This window comes from Stegodyphus dumicola, chromosome 7 (genome assembly GCF_044657685.1).
Source record: "Stegodyphus dumicola isolate Sdum_Otavi_A_Nest chromosome 7, ASM4465768v1".
Lineage (NCBI taxonomy): Eukaryota > Metazoa > Arthropoda > Arachnida > Araneae > Eresidae > Stegodyphus > Stegodyphus dumicola.
Window position 1 is genome coordinate 116,121,930 of NC_140774.1, and position 10,318 is coordinate 116,132,247.

Genomic DNA, 10,318 nt, shown 5'->3' on the forward strand with positions numbered 1-10,318 from the left:
GTCTTGTTGTGCAAACATTACGCTCAAATCAGAACTATCGGAAATATATTTTTGATTTTCTACTTTCTTCTTTTCTTCATTAAATTTAACATTTCTGGAAACAATGATGCGTCTTGTTTCTGGAATCATTAAACGATATCCCATTGTGGAATAACCTACAAATATCATTCTGACAGATTTTTCATCTAGTTTCTTTCTTTGCGATGGTGGCACAAGAGTATAAACATCACAGCCAAATATACGAATGTTTGTTAAATCAGGATTTACACCATACTTCAGAGAATAAGGGACACGATTGTCAATCGAACTATTTGGGAGTCGATTATTTATGTAAGCAGCCGTAAGTACTGCTTCACCCCAAAGGAATTTTGGTAATTTTGCCTCAAGTATCATTGCTCTAGCTTTTTCCAGTACAGTTCTATTTGCCCGTTCAGCAACACCATTTAGAAAAGGTGTATAGGGAGGTGCAGGATCTATTTTTACATCTGCTCTTTTAGCAACTTCATGCAATTCTCCACTGACATATTCTTTGGCATTGTCACAGCGCAGTTTTGTAACAGTTGGATTCAATTTAAAGAATAGCTTGAGTTCATTATAAATGTCACTTTTTCTTTTGAGCAGTCTGATTTCCATAAATCGCGAGTAGTCATCAATCATAGTCATGAAATACTTTTCCCCATGGACTGTTTGAGGTTCTATTGGACCACATATATCAGTGTGTATAGTTATAAGCGGTTTGGATTCTTTTATGCGAGGACCCTTTCCTATAGGCACTTTGTTTGGCACGAACACATACTTCACAAAATGATTCTTTTGCAGAAGATTCATTAGTTTTAATTTTTGATGACAGCAATGTCCTAATCTTCTGTGCCATAAATCATCATTATTTATTGCTAAAGCTGTAAATAAATTTGGTGAAAAATCACTAAAATATTGTCCGCATTTTTCCAAATATCCAAATTCAAAACGCTTGTTTTTTTTTTTTTTTTTCAATATAAACTATCTCGTTTTTAAAAATTACGCTCAAACCTGCTGCTTCAATATTTTTAACGGAAATTAATTGTCCGTTTAATTTAAGAACGTAAAGAACATCTTTTAACATTATTTCAACACTATTCTTAGTTTTACCGCAAATATCATCAATTCCTTCCACTTCTAAAATCGCCGACTTAGACGCGCACTTAACAGTTCCAGTCTGAGGCTTAATTGAGGTAAACCATTCCTTGTGAGAAGACATATGAGAAGTTGCACCAGAATCAATAATAAATTGATCATGCACAAGATTTCAAGCCATAAAAGATATTGCAGGGGATGCATACTTATTACTATTTGAATTTGCCTGCTTTTTAGAATTATCAAAACATTCACTTTGAAACGACCAGTTTTTCCACAGTTATGACAGACGCAGTTCTTTTTCCTACAAAATTTAACAGAATGTCCTTTTCTTTTACAATAAGTACAAAACAATTCTTTACGAGCACTAATAAAAACAGAGTTATCTGTATTTGGTTTAGAATACTTATTTTCATTTTTATAATCAAATGTAAGAGATTCACAATCAATAAGTCTACTTGTAACGAGCCAGAGACGCGTAGACTACTCACCAGGTTCATTATGCTATCAATATGCTGTCTCATTGACACATCCTTGGATTTCCTTATGGTAGCTAGACGTTTACGCGTTAAAATTTGATTCACTGCACCTTTAGCGCTATACGTAGCCTGTAGTTTCTTCCATATTTTACATGCCTTGTCTTCACGTTGAAAGGAAGCAATAACATTATCACTTAAAAGCGCAAGTATTAAGGCATAAGCCTTTTTTTGATTTCAAAACATCTGCAACTCTGTCCGCAATTGTTTCTGTTTCCAAAAATGTATCCAATTCCCTTGCCGTAAATACTGCTCGAACTCTTCGACACCAAACAGTAAAGTTATTAACACCATCAAATGGCGCTACACCAAAAGCTTCTCTTTCCGGAAAAAGCCATCATTCACGAAACACCAAATCAAAATCACGCGAACGATAAATTATTACACTGAAGGTTCAATTAGGAAAAATATCAGCCAATTCTAACTTTCGAAGGAACCATACTCTGCTGCTAAACATAGAAAATGCCGTGGTTCGCAAAACAAGTATTTATTACTGAGATATGCAGAGATACACGCACAGTTACATGCCAAGACATACAAGCAAGCAGAGATAAGCACAAGCACTAGCAGTAAGTACAAGCAGAGTAATACAAGCAGCGATAAGCGGTTACAGAGGTCATATATATAACTTTATAACAGATCATGGTTTAACAAATCATAAACAAGACACAATAAATAACTAATCAAAAGTAACATACAGAATGAGATTTAAGTTTCAGAATAACTCGGACCTGGCTGAAAGCTAATGAATGTACCGGACTTGACAGAAAGCTATACTTCCTTTTAACCAGTAAGAATGCGATTACAAATATCTCAACAGTTGCTAATTGCCTGAAGTTCAAGGAACATGGAAGTGGTAAGTGTCTCCTGAAATCGTGAATGTTATGAGAAATCGTGTGGTAAGTGTCTCCTGTAACCCCCTTCCTGAAAATCGTGTAAAAGATGCTGCGTTACATTACAGGGGTTGACATGGCTGGTCCTCTGTTTGTAAAAGAAAGTAGAAAGAGTTGGGTGTTAATATTCCCTTTCGCAGTGTACAGAGCAATACATTTTGTACTAATTACTGCCCCTTCCACAGAAGCCTTTTTATTGGCATTTAGAAGATTTATAGCTCGCAGGGGAAGATGTACTATTGTATACTGTGACAATGGCTCTAATTTTATCTGAGCTGCCAAAGAACCGTTTTCGATCGTAATACTTAGGTGCTCTCATTCAACGAAGGAACAGTAAAAAACTAAGACACACAGTTTCTGTGGGTGATATTGCTCTAGTGGAAACTGATAATAAAAAGAGAATTAACTGGCCTTTAAGCCCTATTACTGAGCTTGTTCTACGTAAAGACGGTAATGTACGGCTCGTAAAGGTGCAGACCTTACACCAAGAACTTCATGCTTTTCAGAGAATATATCCTCTTGAGACAGCATCTCCTACTGCAAGTTCTCAGATCAGACTGTCAAACAGGATAATGGTGCATTAGACAACGAGCCAAAATTTAGTAGGACTGGTAGAAAAATTAAGATTCCAGAAAAACTTCACTTATAATTTACATTTGTGCTTTAGTGAAATTTATTTTTATTGGTTGTTATTATTAGTATTTCTGTGGTTTATTTGTTTGGTATAGGATGTACATACATTTTATTTTTAATACTACTTTAAAACGACACAACGTGGTAATTTTATGCTTTTATTATATTTTTTTGATTATAATATATAATCAAAAGGTGGGATGATGTTAAGAATACATTACTTATTTTAATATTTATAATTTTGTATTTTATATTTCCTGGCTCATCAGCAAGCCTCACTTAGATTTTGCTAGCATAGTTTAGTAATTTGTGTACGGCAACAGCGATAGATATTGAAGTGCTAGAACGATGTAGTAGCGTTATTGCTTCTTTCGTGATAATAAAGTTTGCTTTCGCTGAAACGGATTTTATTCTGTGAATTCCCCGCAGTTGTAGGTTTTACTTTTAAGTATTGCAAGCTAGAAAAGTCGGTGATATTTTTCTTGTAAGCTTTACCAATGACGAAAACGTGTTTGACATCTAGTTTTCAAAATTAAATATTGTAATATTTTTCACTTTTCCTAACAACATTTCATTAAAATTTAACTCTTATTTTATTCCCAATGCACAGTATACCAATCGAATTATCGTTACGGATTAACAGTGATTAAACAGAATTTCTCAGTTTTGATATTTCACTTCATGTAACTTTCAGTTTTTAATTGTACAGCATTGCATTTGAGCTATACTGTCAGGAAATTTAACCACTTCTCCTTCTCATGTATGTTTTGCAAGAAGACAAGAAAAAGCAGTAAGGAGATAGTTTCGAAAAAGATTTAATGACGCTTACGTGGGCAAAATTTGAGTGCAAATCGAAATCAGAGACATTTTCGCACAAAGAACTCTTTATTGATGGATGGGTAATATTAGCTTGCATAATTTAATGGCACGTATACAATAGCCACCCTTCTTGATAATCTTCTGTTAGAGCAACATTCACTTAACTATCTCACCACCAGATGGCTGCACTATGCAGGAAGCAGTCTATTCACAGTTTTGAATATGGCTTGCCTGCTAGCATGAAATTGTGGGAAATAATAATAATAAATTATAAAATAATGATTAATTAGAAAGGAAAAATACTGGTTGATCGTAGATATTGCAAACTGATTTTTTAAAGTGTTTTTTGTAATTTTTGTTATTGTTTATTTGATTGCCTAAGTTCCTAATTTTTCTCTTGTGTTTTTTTTAACTGCAATTCAACTGTAACTTGATGTACTGATAACCATGTGCTCGACCGGCAGTGGAAATAAAGTGTGTGTTTTGTTCACGTGCTGTCTTTGATGAAATTATTATTATTCAAATGGGCTAAGTAATATCTTATTTTTTTTTTTATTCTCAATCCGTGGACATGTGAGCAAACGACGTGATATGCCCAAACATATTATTTTGCATAGCACTTGTGGGAAAAGCTGATACTTTCCAGAATGAACTGAACGCGTGTAACTATATGTGGTGAGCCTTAGGACTCTCTTCTGGAACATTTCGTTCATCATGCCTGACGTACAGACTTCCATGGTCGAGGATAAGGCCGAGGCTAACAGAGTTAGCGTAAAGATACCTCCTTTCTGGGTCGACAAACCAGAAATCTGGTTCTACCAAGTTGAAGCCCAGTTCGCCATTAGCGGAATAACCAGCGAGGAGACGAAGTTCAATTACCTCGTGGCCCAGCTCGAACCACGATTTATTGAAAATATTTGGGACATAATAAAGGATGCCGGAACCAATAAATATTCTGCTGCTAAAGCGCGTTTGATGCAGATGTTTAAAGAAAGTGAAAATCTCAAAATCAAACGTCTCCTTACGGGGTTAGAGCTGGGTGATACGAAACCCAGCCAACTACTGCGCAGAATGAGATCGCTCGGTGACACGGATGATATTTCCGACAAAGTGCTACGAACTCTTTGGCTTGAAAAAATGCCCGATGCCGTGAAACATGTGCTGATTGTAAGTGATGAGAACTTGGAAAAATTAGCTACAATGGCAAACAAAATATTAGAAATGCAACCACGAGCGGAACTTGCCAGTGTTAACAAGAATACCGTTCCGGTGGATGAGCTGTTAAATAAGATTTCTGCTTTAGAACTTCAAATAGCGAATATGACTGCCCGTAACTCTCGATCACGATATCGGAGTCCCAGTGGAAATCGCAGTACGAGTCGCAACAGATCTAGGAAAAGGTTCAACTCAAATGGTAAATACTGTTATTACCACTTCAAGTTTGGCGAGAAGTGCTTTCCAGAAAAGTGCAAGAACCTTGCAGCTGGAAACAATCGAAAAACATGAACCAGCAGTAGAATCGGCGGCAAGTCCTGCTGCAATGAGTCCCGATTGCCGCAAATTCCGATTATTTGTGAAGGACAGAAAAACGGGTTTACGGTTTTTAGTAGATAGCGGTGCTGACGTATCTCTCATTCCAGTAAATTTAAAAGCTGAAAAACCTTGCTCCTACACATTGTACGCAGCTAATGGAACTGAAATTCCAACTTTTGGATTAAAAACTTTAACTCTCGATCTAGGACAACGACGGCAGTTCCAGTGGCCTTTTGTGGTAGCCAAGGTAACTAAAGGGATTATTGGTGCTGACTTTTTAAATAGATTTCACCTTCTGATTGATATTCACAAAAGAAAATTGATTGATGGTATTACCCGGTTATATGTCAACAGTGATATTTTGTCTATAACTGATGAGCACTGCATTAGCACTTTTGATCAGTCTTCAGAATTTTCTGATTTACTTAAATTATATCCAGATATCACAAAACCTAATATTTTGACTACCTCTGTTAAGCATGGTGTCCAGAATTACATTACTACCAAAGGACCACCTGTTCACTCTCGTGCACGACAACTAGATCCTGCAAAATTGGCATTAGCCAAGCAGGAATTCCAATTTATGTTGGACAATAATATAATTCGACCATCAAAATCTCAGTGGGCTAGTCCACTGCACCTAGTTAACAAGAAAGATGGCACGCTACGTCCCTGTGGTGATTATCGGGGATTAAACGAGCAAACTATTCCTGATCGATATCCCATCCCTCGAATAGAGGATTTCAACCTGATCTTGCAAAATAAATTTATCTTTCCTAAAATTGATCTTGTCAAGGCTTATTATCAAATATCTATTGCGGAAGAAGATAAGCCCAAAACTGCCATCATTACGCCATTTGGTTTATATGAATTCAATGTTATGAGTTTTGGCCTACGAAATGCCCCATCTACATTTCAACGTTTTATAAATGAGGTTTTTCATGGCCTGAACTTTTTATTTCCGTATTTAGATGATGTGCTAGTGGCTTCCTCATCAAAAGAAGAACACAAAGAGGACCTTAAGTTAGTTTTTGAGAGGCTGAATACTTATGGTCTTCGTATCAACGTAGCAAAATCCATAATGGGTGTTAACCAAATAGAATTCTTGGGATACCTCATCACAGCCAAAGGATCACAATCTGTCCCTGCGAAAGTTCAAGTGATCTTGGATTACAAGTTACCAAAAACCTTGCATGACCTACGTACATTTCTAGGCATGTTGAATTTTTACCGCAGGTATTTGAAAGATGCTGCAAAAACACAAGCACTGCTACATGAAATGCTGAAAGGTTCCAAAAAGAAAGACAGGAGGCCAGTACCTTGGATAGATGATGCCATTAAACAATTTGAACAATGCAAAAGAGATCTAGCTGATGCTGCACTTCTGAGTTTCCCAACACCTGGACTTCCATTACCTTTGTACACAGATCCTTCAGATTGGGCTGTGGGCTCAGTATTACAGCAATATGAAGCTGGAAGTTGGAAGCCAATAGCTTTCTATTCCAAAAAATTAAACGAAACTCAAATAGCGTACAGCACATATGATCGTGAGCTGTTAGGTGTGTACCTGTCCGTGAAACATTTTAAGTATATGTTGGAAGGCAGAGAATTTGTTATCCTGACAGATCACAAACCTATAACATTTGCATTCAAACAGAAGAATGAAAAAGCTTCTCCAAGACAGTTACGTCAGCTTCAGTACGTATCTCAATTCACCACAGACATCAAGCATGTTAGTGGGAAGGATAACACTGTCGCTGATGGTTTATCAAGAATCGAAGTAGTTTCTGCCATTGATTACGAGCAAATAGCTCAGGAACAGTGTACGGATAATGAATTTAAAGAATTGGGTACCAATAATACCTCATTGCAATTTAAGCCATATATCCTTTCGTCTGGAAAAACTTTATGGTGTGATGTGTCACAAAATAAAATTCGACCATACATCCCGCATAAGTTTCGAAGGATGATTTTCAATTAAATCCACAACTTGTCACATCCTGGCATAAAATCTACTGTCAAACAGGTAGCTGCCAGATTTATGTGGCCAGGAATAAACAAACAAGTTAAGGAATGGGCTCAAGCATGTATAAATTGCCAAAAGGCTAAAGTGATTAGACACACTAAATCCAAATTTGCACAGTTTGAGGAACCAGATGTTAGATTTAGCGTCATACACACTGACATCGTTGGACAACTTCCACCATCAAATGGTCAAATGTATTGCTTAACCTGCATTGATAGGTTTACTTGTTGGACGGAAGCCATCCCTCTGCCAGACATTACTGCAGAAACAGTGAGCAAGGCCTTTTATGCAAACTGGATCTGTAGATTTGGTGTACCAAGCAAAATAATCACAGACCAAGGGAGGCAGTTTGAATCCGAATTATTTCAGAATCTGGCCATAATATGTGGCCATAATATGTGGAGCCATACAACTCCTTACCACCCCCAGAGCAATGGAAAAGTCGAACGTTTCCACAGAACACTAAAAGCAGCTATTAAAGCTCATAACAGTGTAAAATGGACTGATGTCATACCAACGGTGCTTTTGGGATTGAGATCAGCGATAAGGGAGGATACAAACCACTTCATAGCACAAATGGTTTATGGGAGAAACATTCGACTTCCTGGTGAGTTCTTTCATGCACCTACTATAAAAATTGAACCTGATACCTTTGAGAGCAGGCTTCAGGGATACATGGACAGGTTGAAACCAATGAAAGTTCAGCATACAACAAAGCAGACTATCTTTGTACATAAAGACCTCAGCTCCTGCTGTCATGTGTTCGTACGAATAGACAGAGTTAAAAAACCCCTGGAACCACCATACGATGGACCTTTTCTTGTAGTGCAGAGACACGAAAAATATTTTGGTGTGTCAATTAAGGGAAAGCAAGTCAACATCTCAATTGACAGGCTTAAGCCTACCTACTTGTTGAGTACAAATATCAACTATGATAATACACCTGCAATGTCAGTAAGCGACAAAAATACTGAAAGCTCAAAGTCACAAATCCCTCAGGTCATAACTAATGATAATAAACAAACAATGACTAGTCGCTGTGGTAGAAAAATAAAGCTACCTGTACGGTTCCAAGATTAAGATATGTATATATATCATTGAAAAGTAATCACTTTATTTTTTAAATCTAGAATAATGCCTTGAAAATTATTTTCATGAATACGTAAACATGTTCTCAAAGCTTAAAGTATTTTTATTACTGTACCTTATTGATATTGCATTTTATACTAGTAATATGTAAACATCTAAATGGTTAAAGTATTTTCTATTGTATGTCATTGATATTGAATTCTTTACTAGGAGATTTTTAGAAACAAAGTTATTCTGATAATTTTTATTAATTTTAGTGATTTGTCATGTTTGCAAAAGTTAAACCATATAGTATTGACTTTAGAATACACTTGACAGTTGTTTTACTGGTAGCAAACAAGATGTCAAATGTCGTTCTAGTTAATGCATTTTTTTCAGTTTCTATAAAATACTTATTGTGTGAAAGAGGGCAAGACTTTAGTTTCCCTTCATAACTTATGGTTTAATAAGTTATCGGCATATGTTCAATGTATTACAAATGAAAATTGAGCAATTTTTTTAAATAATTGATAAATTCTATATTTATCTGTTTCTATATTATATCAAAATAATAGTTTTCATCACATTATATATTAGATAATTACCATATGATAGATAAAATAGTGATGTGTGCTTATCATTTCTTATATGATTGTAATTGTTATATTCTATGCCTTATGAAGTATCGTAACTTAGTTACTGGTGAGGGAGTGATGTTAGAGCAACATTCACTTAACTATCTCACCACCAGATGGCTGCACTATGCAGGAAGCAGTCTATTCACAGTTTTGAATATGGCTTGCCTGCTAGCATGAAATTGTGGGAAATAATAATAATAAATTATAAAATAATGATTAATTAGAAAGGAAAAATACTGGTTGATCGTAGATATTGCAAACTGATTTTTTAAAGTGTTTTTTGTAATTTTTGTTATTGTTTATTTGATTGCCTAAGTTCCTAATTTTTCTCTTGTGTTTTTTTTAACTGCAATTCAACTGTAACTTGATGTACTGATAACCATGTGCTCGACCGGCAGTGGAAATAAAGTGTGTGTTTTGTTCACGTGCTGTCTTTGATGAAATTATTATTATTCAAATGGGCTAAGTAATATCTTATTTTTTTTTTTTTATTCTCAATCCGTGGACATGTGAGCAAACGACGTGATATGCCCAAACATATTATTTTGCATAGCACTTGTGGGAAAAGCTGATACTTTCCAAAATGAGCTGAACGCGTGTAACTATACAGTAAGACCCCGCTTAACGCGGGGATACGTTCCATCAAAGTAGAGCGTAATGCGAAACAGCGCTAAACGAGGCTATCTTTACATGTAAATATTGGGGTTAGGAGAAGATGGCTAGGAAATTGATTAGGTATTAAATTTAAAAAGTATTTTTTTTAATAAAAATAAAACCAAACATTTATTTCTTAAAGCCCAAATTAATACCACATTATTATTTCTTGCAAAAATAAAAACAAAATATAAATAACAAAACGAATATTCTTAAGAAAAACAAATAAAATTCTAAGTCAGTCATATTTAGTTAGCCTTCCGCGTTTTCAGTGTTCTGCCTTTTTGTGACAAAAGCATTTAATTTTGTTTGCCTTTTTCTTTTCCGTTGTTCTCTTAAAAGTTCTTCATAAACGGATAGAGCATCTCTAACACCACGCTTTACTTTTGAGCTCCTGTCAAAATT